The 14,496-nt window shown below is 40.3% G+C and overlaps 1 protein-coding gene across 1 annotated transcript in view; it reads right to left on the reverse strand.

Moving 5' to 3' along the window:
* Nucleotides 1-14,496, reverse strand: part of ATXN7 (ataxin 7) — a 137,850-nt gene that overhangs the window by 102,617 nt on the left and 20,737 nt on the right. The window contains 1 exon segment of the mRNA XM_047747427.1: nucleotides 1,637-1,735. The gene's annotated coding sequence lies outside the window, so the exon portion shown is untranslated.

Raw genomic sequence — 14,496 nt, forward strand, 5'->3', positions numbered from 1 at the left:
CATTTCTGTCAAATGTGTTTTCTATTTCCCTACCTCCCCTCCACCACCACCCTCACTGCCGCCCCCCCCCCACCTGTTGCTCACCACCATCTAAGAAACCACTGCTTTTCTGGTGCTTTCCAGACATTCCACAATGAATGCCATCCTTTGTGATGACTTTGATGATCCCTGAAGGATAACTCTGAAATGCTGGCCTTTCAGCTTTAGGTCAGAAAATTTTAGGTGCCCCTTTTGAGGGCAGAGACTTCAGAGCCATCCTGTCACATGTTCCAAGCACCTAAACAGAACTGCTACATTCTCCCTGAAGCTCCTGTTTCTGTTTGTAAAGTTATCTTTGAGGATGAGTTATTCATGTTGTTCAAAATGTTTCCATCTTTGCTACAGTTGCCTCAACCTAACTGAAGCCCTGCATTTGTTGCCTAAATATACAAGTTGATCAATTTCAGAAGCTGAACAGCCTTTGGTCTTCCCTGTTTGGATCATGCTCAGTTTTATCCCTCAGTGACTCATCTTTTTTTTTTTTTTTTTTAAGATTTTATTTATTTATTTGACAGAGAGAGAGATCACAAGTAGGCAGAGAGGCAGGCAGAGGGGGAAGCAGGCTCCCCACCAAGCAGAGAGCCCGATGCGGGGCTCGATCCCAGGACCCTGGGCTCATGACCTGAGCCGAAGGCAGAGGCTTAACCCACGGAGCCACCTAGGCGCCCCTCAGTGACTCATCTTACATTGCATCTTAAGCTCAAGCTCCCTCACTCCTCTCAGGAGTAGGTAGGAAAATGGATTTTTTGTTTTAATAAAAATTTCTCCAGGACTTTTTCCTCTTTTTCACAGTATGTGAAACTTACCACCCTCCTCCCCTAATATTAAATACACAAAGGCAAATACGTAGTGAGAAACTCAATTAATAGTGACTGTTATTGGGCACCTGGGTGGCTCAGTGGGTTAAGCCTCTGCTTTCGGCTGAGGTCATGATCTCAGGGTCCTGGGACTGAGCCCTGCATTGGGATCTCTGCTCAGCGGGGAGCCTGCTTTCCCCTCTCTCTCCGCCTGCCTCTCTGCCTACTTGTGATCTCTGTCAAATAAATAAAATAAAATCTTTAAAAAGAAAATAGTGACTGTTATTTTTGTAGTGATCTGGGACTGCTCATAAGCACACACTGCCTGGCAGTCTAGGCAAAGGCTCTGGGCCCAGAGCATGTGTCTGAAGAACTCCTGCTTCTTTTAAAATTCGCTTAGGATCTTCCCTGCTCTGAGCAGCTGGGTCAACATTGTTTGAAGAGAGAAGAAAACAGGAGTGAGGGAACAGAAACACAAAGGGCACGTCTTTGAACAAATTCCTAGGAAAAGGTGGGTAGGGATGGACAGTGGGAGATGGTCCTATCTCCAAAGTCTTCCTACAGTGTTAATAAGTTGGGGATGGTCATTTAGCACTTTTTCTTTTGACACACAGCAAATAATACTGTACTCTTAAATTCAGTGTCATTTCCTATTACAAGATCATATTCAGGGTTATACTGGAGGTCTTACTTAGATACCCTGAGTTTTAAGAACTACCCTCCTCTGGTAAAAGTCTGACTCTGTTATAATCAGAAGCATCGCATTTATTCGGCGGTGCTATGCTGGGACAGCCAGTTACCTTTTCTTCGGAGAGCAGGCCAAAAATTCTGATTGAGTCACCAGTGGATCTTCATCTGCTGTGATTGTGGAAGCTCTTTCTTCTTAATTCTGTTTGGATCTACAAAGAGAGAAAAGGGAAAAAAGGAGGAAACAATGGATAAAGCGAGTCAGGGATCTACAATCTCATTTGCCACCGGATGTTCCGAAATTATTCTCTCTCTCCTGAAATGTCCAAGTGTTAAAATTAGAGGCACTTTACCAATCTTCTAACAAATGCAATTCGGTTTTTTTTTCTTTTTACAGTGAATTTAACTGGCTATATTTACAATAACCTAAGAACAAATGACTACTCAATGTGTACATAGAGGCAGCCTCCTGGGGCTTAAAATCATTGTGTGTAATTTGCCACTAATGACTTTTCACTTAATTTTTGAAATGGTTATTCAGAGAGCCTGCTCCTGTGAAACCTGTCAGTATCACAAATTTAAAAACACACACTGAATGAGATTATTATTTGGAGAGCTCACTCAGTCCTTTATTATTCAGCAATTCAAAAAAGTAATACATAACACTACAAACAGAAAACAAAAACTCAATTAAGCCATCCTCCTAAAAAGCACAAGGGAATTGTGTGTTCCATCATGCACGTATTTCCATAGATAGGCATACATATATATTGCAAGTAGAATGTGGTTACTATTAAAATTAACTTGGGAGAGGAGCACTGAGTTAAGGAGTCAAGGGACTGGAGGTTAACAAACTAGAGTTAGAAATTAAACCAGTTTTCAAGTCAGACAGGCAGCACAAGAGAAAACAGCAAATACAGGTAATGACACAGCTACGAAGCAGATGCTGTCAGGGTGTAAAGCACAAGGCAAGCTGATTTCATATGAAAAATTCACTATTAACATACTTCTCTTCCTATAATCCTCAAAAGCTATATACTAAGGCTGGATGGCAAGAAGATTGTTTTGCTTAACTTTCACTCTAAGATAGTAAGCCAAAATTTTCTATGGTCTGAGACGCTAATAAAGCAACTCTAAAAGTCAGGAGCTGAAATTCTATACCATGTTTTGAACATTTATTCATAATTATCTTTACTGGCTCTTAAGTTATCCTGGATCATATCCTTTCCCTCTTCCTTTTAAGAACAGTTTCAGGGGGCACCTGGGTGGCTCAGTGGGTTAAGGCCTCTGTCTTCGGCTCAGGTCATGATCCCAGGATCCTGGGATCGAGCCCCACATTGGGCTCTCTGCTCTGCGGGGAGCCTGCTTCCTCCTCTCTCTCTGCCTGCCTCTCTGCCTACTTGTGATCTCTGTCGAATAAATAAATACAATCTTTAAAAAAAAAAAAAAAAGAACAGTTTCAGTTTCGGGGTGCCTGGATGGCTCAGTTGGTTAAGCAGCTGCCTTCGGTTCAGGTCATGATCCCAGAGTCCTGGGATCAAGTCCCACATCAGGCCCCCTGCTTGGCAGGGAGCCTGCTTCTCCCTCTGACTCTGCCTGCCATTCTGTCTGCCTGTGCTCACTCGCTCGCTCTCTCTCTCTGACAAATTAAAAAAAAAAAAAAAAGAAGAAGAAGAAGAAGAACAGTTTCAGTTTCATCCATCCACAAAATGCTATTCAGTAATGTAAACATTCAGTAATCATTCCTCCAATCGTTATAAGCCAGTTGTTTGTCTTCCTCAGATTTCTAATTCCTTTCTAGTCTCCTATCTTTTAGAATTTTTCTCTGATTTCCATTTTAGTGTTCTTTTTCTGCCTTATTTCCAATAAAAGCCACTATCTTGCTTAACATGTCTGTCCTGAGCCAAAATTCATTTCTCTGCATCTTAAATACTTTACAGCTACACAAAATCACTCAAAGGAAGCTACAAATTACCCGGATAGAGACAGCCAATAAAGATGTTATGTTAGAGATAACCATTCGGCCCACTGACAGTGATTCCTTCAGAGTAGACTAGAGGTGGAACAACACTGACATCAGATTAAACTCTGTGCTTGATAGCATGAATTCATTGGGTGAAGCCTTTTTTCCGTTTTCCATAAGGATACTCCAGCCATATCCCCAAAGTACCCAAGGAAGTCATCAGATTTTGGGTGCCATGAAATCATCCCCAAGATAGCATTTACCTTTAAAAGAATTCACCATTTACTAGCCTGCATACCTCAAAAATGCTTTAAAGGAAATTCTATTCTTAGAGGAAAAAAGGTAGTGGCAGTTACTAAAAATAAGCATTTAAAAATAGCAACTTCTCTTAGAACAGAGGGCAGAAAGGCAACCATCCTATGTTTGTATATGTTCTTTTTTATCTTCACAAGAACATTGTACTCAAAAGAGCTCTTGTTATGGTCCCCATTTTACTAGCAAGGAAACAAACTGAGAGAGATCATAATTTGCTCAAGATTGCCCAGTAAATAAATGGTTTGGAATTGGAACTAGAGGGAGGCTTTTGATGTTATTTAGTTCCCTTACCAGTATACCAAACTGCCTAAACAGTGACTTAATTTTGTTTTGCAAAGACAAAGATATATTGTTTAAAAGGTAGACTGTAAAGCATTTTCTAAGAATAGAAACAAAACTGGACAGATTTTATTCATTTACCAGATAAAATGTAACAAACGTTCAATAAATATAATTTTTAATAAGATAGTTTTTAAATGACAGGCAGTTAGAGATGGGAGAGAAGGAAATAAAAAAGATACAGGGATGCCTGAGTAGCTCAGGCAGTTAAGCATCTGACTCTTGTTTTGGCTCAGGTCATGATCTCGGGGTCCTGGGATCAAGCAGAGCTTACATCGGGCTATGTGCTCAATAGGAGAATTTGCTTGAGATTCTCTCTCTCTAAGTAAGTAAATCTTAAAAAAAGAAAAAGAAAAAAAAATTGTAACTTGAATTTCTCCAAAGTCCTGAGAGAAGCTACATTTATTTATTTTTGGGGTGGGGGGGGGAGTACGCAAGATTGTAGAAGATGCCCTTCTTCTCTAGAGGAGCTGCCTAGCCCATGGTGACCCTTTTTCCTAAGTACTATGTAATTCTCAACTCTCTGCCACATGATATTTGTATTATGTGATCCCAAACTCCTCCTCTGTTTTGGTCAAAGGACACATGACCCAAACTGAGATATTCCATTTGTTCTCCTTGGAACTAGAATTTGGAATGAAGAGGTTCTGCTCTGAGCTCGACTGTAAGCTACTCCCATGTACTCTCAGTCAATAAGAAAAAGCCAGTCAGCAAAGAGAATAAACATGCTGCTCAGAGAGAATCCAACCTAGGAGGCCACGAAATCACAGAAGAGAGAAAGGGAAGAAGTTTCTGTTGTTGGGGGGAAGGGGGGGCTGTTCTTGGACTTTCCTGTCCCAGGTACAGTCCTCAGAGGCCCAAAGCATTTCCTTCCCCAAGGGTTTAAGAATCCCACAGACCTGTAAAGTAGATGGCTCCTCTCTTCTCAGCTTAAATGTTAATTGATTCTTGATAAGTGCAACAAAAATTATCTTGCTCAAGACAGTAAAAACGTTTGTTTTAAAAAGGGCAGATATCACCAGAATTTGTTGTAAAAAGAGGTTCTGTGAAATGCTCAAGGGTTCAGAAAAATCCTCTCATCTTTAAACAGAGAAAAGCCCCCACTGTTACATGAGCAATGTTGTATCAACCTTTATGGGGAAAAGGACTTATTTTCTAGGAGAACATTTTTATGTAATTTTAAGACTCGGAGAGCCTCACTGTAATTATTTATTATACAGTCAAGTCTGTCTAAATTAAACAAAAATGCACTAACCATGATAGAGGAAAGAAAACCAGGCTAAACTGAGTTAGTCTTGTATTGAAGCATACCAATACGAACTTTCTTTTTATTTCTTAAACCTTCTTGAAATCTAGAAGCTTGAACCCCTAGGTACCTACCTAGGGGCTTGGAGAGGGCATGAAAGGGAAGAGAACAGGGTAGAGAGGGCCCTGCAAGAAGGGCAAGACAAGTTCTAACCGGTCTCCTATCTTCCAAGTTGGAGCTGAGGGAAGGCCGGCTCCAATCTGCCCATTCTACACATGGAAAGACTGACTAGCAACAGAGGTGTGCCCCATGTATTTATTCAGTAAAAACATGCAGAGTGTGTGCTCCATTCAAGGTTCCGTCCATGGCACCAGAGCTGACCGTGTATTCAGCTGCGCAGCTTAGCCCTGGGGCTACACATCTTTCCCTCCACTCTCTGATGCCCGCTGCAAACAGGTCCACAGGCCTAAAACAGTTCACTTTATGGTCTTTGTTACTTTAGTGACCTTAGGGGGAAAAAGGAATTTGTTGCTAATATATAAAAGGTGGGAAGTCTCACCTAAAATTCCAAATTTCCTTCAGAGTTAAAAAAAAAAATGTGGCCACAGGGGGCACGGAGGGTGAGGGGGGCAGCTCTCCTGTCACGGGCTACCCCTTGTCACTCACTGGGCATGTTCTTTTCAAAGTTCCCACCTGGCTGCATTACTTGTTTTCCTTATCCACCTATCTCCTGTGTGTGACCTTTAGCCCAGTGATAATCCTCAGGCTCTTCTCCCACATGAAACACCACAGACCAAACATTTTAAAAACAGATTACGTATCACCTGAAATGCTCCAAAAATATGAAGTAATGCGGTCCTGAGTTTACTCAATTTCTTCATTGCTTTCACCCTGACAAGCTTTCGCCCTGGCAAAGCAAATTTAAGAATAAAATGCTATGCTCCACACAACTGGACTTTTCAATGGTGCTTCTGGACATCCACCTCCTCAAAGATCAGCTGGAGTTCTCCCACCTCCTGAACTACAGGGTCTGGTCTCAGGGTCACTTCACTGAACACCAAATGAGAGTATGAAAATGTAACTGCTGAACAGGGAGCTGAAATGACTTCTAGTAAGGACTCCAATAGCTCTGACCTAGGTTTCCAGGATACATTTTAGGCCCCACAGTTGGTCATAGAGCTTGCTTGACCCTCCGCAAAACTGTGTCAAAGGAGCCTCCATCTTCTGTCAGTGCCTGGCACCAGGCCATTTCCATAAACACTCAGCCCCTTCCTTCTTAGGAAAGATTTCAGCGTAGCCATCCCTCACTTCCCTTGACATTTTCAGTCATATGACTCTTCTATCTCAAGCCTCATCTCTCCCAGGCTTCACTGAGGGTAACCCGGCTCTCCCTCCATTTAGCTGAGGGGTAAGCCATTTGCCCATCAAGTGTGACTACAGTACACTATTTCACCATTAGCCTGAAGGAAAAGCAAAAATATAATAAAAACGTCATAATTTATGCAAAATACTTGCTCAAGTCAGTAGATTTGCAAGTCAATTACAAAAGCACAGGACAGTAACAGTGGCTGACATTCACTAAGCACTTACTATGTGCCCAGTTTCAACACACAGTAAACCCTTTACGTATATTCTCTAACTTAATCCTCCCAGTTCTATAACATAGGAACTTTTACTATCCTTGCTGAGACTTGTGAGATGAGGCCCAGAAGGGGTAGAACTGTGGCAGCTGCATACGAAAGTGGAGCTGAAACCCGTTCCTTCTACTGCTACCCTGCATGGCAATCCCTACCTCTATTCCTCCATACCTGCTCTTCCTACCACCCTGAACTACTTCCTTCCTACCTCCCCAGTAACTCCCATCCAGCCTCCAAAACAAACTCAGATAAACCTCTTAGGATCATCACACCTACATCCCTAAGTGGGCTTCTTTGAGGCCAGGTCTGCAACATTTCCTCTCTGCATCCCCAGGGCCTGATAGTCTAAGTGTTAATAAACACCTGCTGAATAGAACTGAATTCAATGGAACCACAGGCTCTGACAGCTACTCAACCACTCAAAATAACACAGGCCTGAGGTGGGATGTTCCTGCCTTGCTAAGAACTTGCAATTACGCCTGAGTAATATGGAGCTATTCTGGCATCTACCCTCACTCTTCCCGGCCAAATCCACCTATCGACGAAAAAGGGGAAGGAGGGATAAAAAGTAAAGTCCCTGACTCCTGCTGTCCTCTTGATAGGGGAATTAAAAATCTGTGGTGTTGACAGGGAAGAGGGGAGCCTGGGAGGGACGGAAAGGGTTTCTCCCCCAATATTCTGCCAAGGGGACATTAATTTCCTATTACTGGAGTAGGGTTATAGAATTCTAAAATCCACATACTCAATCAAATCATTCTTTGCTACTCTAACACAGTCCTTCAGGAAAGATTTCAAATAAATGAACAGCCAGCAAGCATTTCCCTCTGGAGGCATACTTACCAACAGTACCAATAGCAGGTACAACTTTGACTGTTTACTCTGGGCCAGCCCCTGTGCTAAGTACTTTACATGCACTGCCCTGTTTAACGTTCACCACACCTCTATGAAGAACGTTTAGAAGTGAGGAAATGGAGGTCTAAAGTAGTAAAATGGCTTGCCTAAGGTCACTACCAAATAAATGGCTCACAGTAGAGACAGTTGCTAGTACATTAAATATGTAATTTTTATTGATAATGCTTGCAGGGCTTTGGGGGCTTTTTGGAGGTTTTTTTTTTTTTTAATTCTTCTGCCCTTGTCTTTAAGTAAGGCCACCTAAATAAAGGTAGTCTGGGCAACCTACAACTCTTAGTGGCTTCTCTGAAAGATCCAGGAAAAGTCCTGCCTCTTTAATAAGCCTTTCTAGATATTATTTGTGATAAAGATTGCCAATGCCAACCTAGATCTACATTCTTCATCTTCCAAAACACACAATTAGACTAAATTTCCCAATAACCATTGCAGGAAGGCCTAACTATGTGAGTCCTTAAAATAGGAAGAGAAACATTGGGATCCACTTGTAGGCTGGATCCACATAAACCTCCTTGTTTTGATTCTTAGCCTCTCACACGCTAGGCTGGTAAAACGGAGAGGGCTCCAAGTCCGTAGGTGGGCAGAGCCACAAAACTTCACCTCTTAATGACCGGGTAAAGCAAGAGCCTCCTTGCCAAACTACACTGAGCTGTGACTTGAGTAAGAAATGAACATGTATTTTATTATGCTACGACAGTTTTGTGTAACAACAGTCAGCCCATCCTAATACAGTATTAGTGCTGTTGCTATTATTGTAATTTTCATTATTAACAGTACGGCTATGATTTATTGAAGGTGTACTAACAGGCAATATATATAATAAGGCTTTTACTTACACAGTTTATTCATTTCTCACTATGAGGTAGGTATCATCTGTATTTTACAGGTGACACAACCAAGGGTCAGAGATCAATAATCTTTTCTTCCTCTGAACAACTACAGCACTTAAAATCTGGAGGATTTATTTGGTAATTATTTATGGATTGCCTTATTATATATGTTGCATTGATAAGTTGAGCAGTTTTCACTCCTGTAGTTAACTGATTTGTCTTCTATAATTTCTTCTTATAATTGGTTTTCCTCATCTGGATAGAGAGCTGCTAATGGGAGAGGTAGGTTTTATATTCTTATATTCCATATCACTTCACACATTGTCTCATGAATACGCAAATTAATATATATATTCTTTAAATTACCTACTTATATATAAATTGGCTTATATATATATAACTTCAAATATATGTATATAAAACATATACATTCTGTTTTGAGCAGCAGGCCTCTTAAGTAAATCTAACCAAGAAAATTGACTTATTTGCTATGGTTACTTAATACACTTGGTACAGTGCCTGGCATACTGTTGATGATCAATAAACGATTGCTTCCCTTTTCCCCTATCCCAATGGCTATTCTAAGTACAATGATACACTGCTTGAAGAAAACAAGGATGATCAGAAGAAAAATGTTAAAGTGGTGGGGCACCTGGGTGGTTCAGTAAGTTAGGTATCTGACTTTGGCTCAGGTCGTGATCTCGGGGTCCTATGATCTAGCTCCCTGCTCAGCAGGGAGTCTGCTTCTCCCTCCACCTCTGCCCTTGCCCCCTGCTTGTGCTCACTGGCTGGCTCCCTCTCCCTCCCTCTCTCTCAAATAAATAAACAAAATCTTAAAAAAAGAAAGAAAGAAAAATGTTAAAGTGGTATAGTGGTAGGTAGAGGTTGTTTTAACTACAAAGAATATTTTCCTATGGGGAGGAAGGCTGTCTAAAATGTTAGGAGCTACAGTCAAATAAAGATCATTTGCCAATTACAATAGTATTTAATTTATGAAAAATCTGCTCTGACACAACTTTCAGGAACACGAATTCTGGGCAAGCCAAGGAGTGAGTGCTCACATCCCTCCTTCACTGCCAGTGAGCTGCAAAATTGTGCCTGGGGACTCACCTTCTATTTGCTCAGTTACATAGGTCTGGCCACATGGGATTCCCTAGAGCCACGGTATCATTTGTAATGAAACACTAACGTGTCCTCCTACAGCTCCTAGCATAATTTTTATATTTTGTTAGAAAACAGCATATAGTCATCTAAGGAAGATCTGTTCCCTCTGAGGTTGGTCGTTCCCATCCTTCATCTACCACGGGACTCCATTTCCTGCTTATGACAGTATTAACATGATGAAGACACTGACCTTCATATGTTACATTTCACACTAACCACATACAGGAGGTCCCTGACTTAACAATGTTTTGACTTAATGATTTTTCAACTTTACAATGGTGCTAAAGAAATAACACAATCAGTAGAAACCATACTTAGCATGTTGGATTTGGATCTTTTCCCAGGCTAGCTATATGTGGTATGACACTCTCTCGTAATGCTGGGCAAGCAGCACCACAGCCCCAGTCAGCCCTGCAATCATGAGGGTCCACAACTGACACAACTTACGACCATTCTGTGCCCAGAGTCATTCTGTTTTCACTATCAGCACAGTATTCAATGAATTACATGAGACAGTAAAATTTTCTTATAAAACAGGCTTTGTGTTAGATGATTTTGCACAACTGTAGGCTAATATAAGCAGGTTTAAGGTAGACTGGAGTAAGCTATGATATTAGCTGAGTTAGGCATTAAAAAAAAAAAAAAGATTTTATCTTTAAGAAATCTCTTTTGAGTGGAGCTCAAACTTACAACCCAGAGATCAAGAGTCCCATGCTGTACTGACTGAGCCAGCCAGGCACCCCGGGTTAGGTAGTTTAAGTGCATCTTCGACTTAACAATACTGTCAACTTATGATGGTTTATTAGGACATAACCCCATTATAAGCTGAGGATGATCTGTAGAGCAATTCTCTGATCTTTCATTATCTAATTAACATAAATATTTAAACTACTATTTATTTAAATATCATGTTCCAAAGAGTCTTTCTTTGAAAAATTCTTTCAAGGGCACCTGGGTGGCTCAGTGGGTTAAAGCCTCTGCCTTCAGCTCAGGTCATGATCTCAGGGTCCTGGGATCGAGTCCCACATCGGGCTCTCTGCTTGGCAGGAAGCCTACTTCCTCCTCTCTCTGCCTTCCTCTCTGCCTACTTCTGATCTGTCTCTGTCAAAGAAATAAAATCTTAAAAAAAAATAAAATAAAAATAAAGAAAAATTCTTTCAAGAAGAGATGAACATAAATGTGGCTCAGTTACTTTATTTGGTATAACTAAAGTATACATTTGGTTTTCTTATTCTTGCTTCATAAACAATTGCAATATTTAATTCGTTGATGGGATGGGCTTTTCCCAGGGTAATTTTCTCTTTAACTTTGCAGTACCATCTTTTAATGGTAAGCAAAAAGGTTAATGCTATAATCAGTTATTAGGTCGGCACATACGACTTTAGCAGCTGTTCAAATATAGCAACAGAGTATAGAATACCCAAGCTAAAAAAGTACAGGTTTGAAAATTAGTAAATCAAACTCTGAACAACCACTTCTTTTAAAAATAAATATATGTTTTTAGGGGCACCTGAGTGGCTTAGTTGTTAAGCGTCTGCCTTCGGCTCAGGTCATGATCTCAGGGTCCTAGGATCGAGCCCTACATTGGGCTCCTTGCTCAACAGGAAGCCTGCTTCTCCCTCTCCCACTCCGCCTGCTGTGTTACCTCTCTCGCTGTGTCTCTCTCTGTCAAATAAATAAATAAAATCCTTAAAAAGTATATGTATTTTTTTAAATGTTTAACATTGATACTTTTTTAAAAATAAGATTCTTTTTAAACCGCTGATTGAAAATGCCAATCTCAAAAGATCAAATTTATGTATCATTCCCCAAAATGACAAAATTATGGAATTAGAGAACATTAGTGGTCGCCAGGAGTTAGGAGTTGTAAAGGTAACAGGAATGAGTACAACCATTAGAGGACAGCACAAGGGAGATTTTTGTGATTATGGCAGTGGTTATACAAGTCTGCATATGAGATAAAATGACACAGAACTACACATGTATTTTATACCAATGTCACCTTCCTGGTTTTCATATTGTGCTGTATAGGTAAGAAAGATGCAACTGATGGGAGAAACTGGGTGAAGAGTAACCAGGTCCTCTCTGAACTGTCTTTGCAACCTGTGAATCTTTAATTATTTCAAAATAAAAAGTCAAAATAACTAAAAGTATGTTAGATTATAAACATATGTCACAGAATACTTTATGCAACCTATAAGATTGAATAAAACCCAAGCATGTGCGATTATTTTATCATCTGATTTTCCATTTTGTATACAAACTACCCCGGATCTTAACAGAGGCAAGGAAAGAGTAGAAATGGAGTAGGTTTTACAATTGGTTTTGTTGTCAGGATGCTTACTGTTAATGACAATATAAGTAACATAAAGCACTTGGGCAGCAAGTATCTGGATGTCTTAACAAAGGACTAGTATATAATGTTAAAAATATACAAACATGTATTTAAAGGCTTATCTTAAAATCCACAAGATTTTGCCATTAAAAAAATAGAAAGCCAGGACACCTGGGTGGCTCAGTCAGTTAGGCGTCTGCCTTTGGCTCAAGGTCCTGATATTGAGTCTCACAGTAGGCGGCTTGCTCAGCGGGGTGCTTCTCCCTCCGCCTGCTCTGCCTGCTCTTTGTGCACGTGTTCTCTCTCTCTCTCTCTCTGACAAATAAATATTTTTTAAAAAGAAAGCCAAAAAAAAAAAAAATTGAAAGCCATAGGATGGTGTACTTGAAACCTAACTTAAAAATAAAAAATATATTTTGTGATTTCTGTATGCTAATGAAGATCCCACTGCACATGATTATGTGTAATTTGCAAAATACATTATTAGACTTCTGTATTACCCAACAAGAGATTATTTTTTATGTACACATGGCAATAGTTTCTACAATTCAAACATCTCCCTAGCTAAATTAATATAAATTGCCTCAATATACCAATAATAAATAAGAGACAAAAGAATTCCAGAAGCTGGGAGATGAAAATTAAACAAAGCCAGTACAAGTTATTTTCACTAGGGCTTCAGACAGAAATCTTTTTATTACTGATTAAATGTAACATTCTGGGACTACATCAAAAACATGACTCTCTGATTCCATGTATCTCACACCTAATCTGGCTCAACACTGGCTCATCATAACTCAGAATCTACAGAGAGGCTGGCAGCACTTCATAAATACCTTCCTGTTCACTCCTTTCTACAGTGATGCAATTTGACCTACATTTCCAGTGCCCATTGAAACTTCATAGGAGGGGGAAGAGGAGAGTTTTTCATTTCTCCTACCCTCTGATTAACTAGGACAGCAAATGCCACTCAAGGGACTGCTACCGGGCAGAAGCAAAGGGGGAAAAAAAGTCATGCCGGTAGGAAATTCCACAGGAGAACATTTAAAATTCCTGCATTCTCTGATTCTGCAAACAAACTGTCATGGCTTTACAAGATGACAGCAAAGAAGAGTTGCCCCACTTTACACCATAATCAGCCTAGGACACCAAGGGCTTTTATTTACTTCAGGCTCCCAGCATGATGAAAATTAAACCTGAACTAGAGACTCTTGTCCTTGCCACCGTCCCATATCAGTATGGCGCCTGGGTGGCTCAGTGGGTTGAGCCGCTGCCTTCGGCTCAGGTCATGATCCCGGAGTCCTGGGATCGAGTCCCGCATCGGGCTCGCTGCTCGGCGGGAAGCCTGCTTCGCTTCCTCTCTCTCTGCCTGCCTCTGCCTACTTGTGATCTCTCTCTGTCAAATAAATAAATAAAATCTTAAAAAAAAAATAATAAGCTTTTAATTTTAGAATGATGCTAAGCTTACAGAGAGCTCAACACCTCAAATACTATACATTGTTCCTATTTACCCTACACCCCATTTCCCCTATTGCTAACCTCTCCTGTTAGTATGCTACATTTGTCACAACTAATGAACCAATACTGACCTATTTATCTTAACTGAAGTCCCTACTTTATTCAGATTTCCTTAGTTTTTGCCTAACGTCCTTTTCTGTTCCAGAATCCCATACAGGATATCACATTACATTTAGTTGTCACAACTCTTTACCCCTCTTTGAGACTGTGATAGTTTCTCAGACTCCTTTTTTGATTACCTTGACAGCAGTTTTGAGGAGTTTTGGTTAGATATTTTATAGATATTTTATCTCAATTTTCCAATGGTTTTTTTCATAATCATAATGGGATTAACAGATCTGAGGAGGAAGAGCACAGAGATAAAGTGCCATTCTCATTACATCATATCAAGTGTACATTATCATTGTTCATACTAACTTGATCAGCTGGCTGGGGTATGTCTGTCAAGTTTCTCCACTATAAAGCCCCCCCCCCCCCCCCCGCCTTCCATACTATGTTCCTTAGAAGGATGTCATGAAACACAGCCCACATTTAAGGGATGGACAGTCACGTTTCACCTCCTTTAGGAGGATTTTTTTGTTTTGTTTTTTGTTTTAGGAGGATTTTTGACAAAAATCATTTGGAATTCTTCTATACATGGAAGATTTTATCTATTCTCTCCTATTAGCTTACATATCCAATCATTTACTTATATCAGTATGGACACACAGATATCCC

The sequence above is a fragment of the Lutra lutra genome, chromosome 1, assembly GCF_902655055.1.
Source record: "Lutra lutra chromosome 1, mLutLut1.2, whole genome shotgun sequence".
Taxonomy (NCBI): Eukaryota; Metazoa; Chordata; class Mammalia; order Carnivora; family Mustelidae; genus Lutra; species Lutra lutra.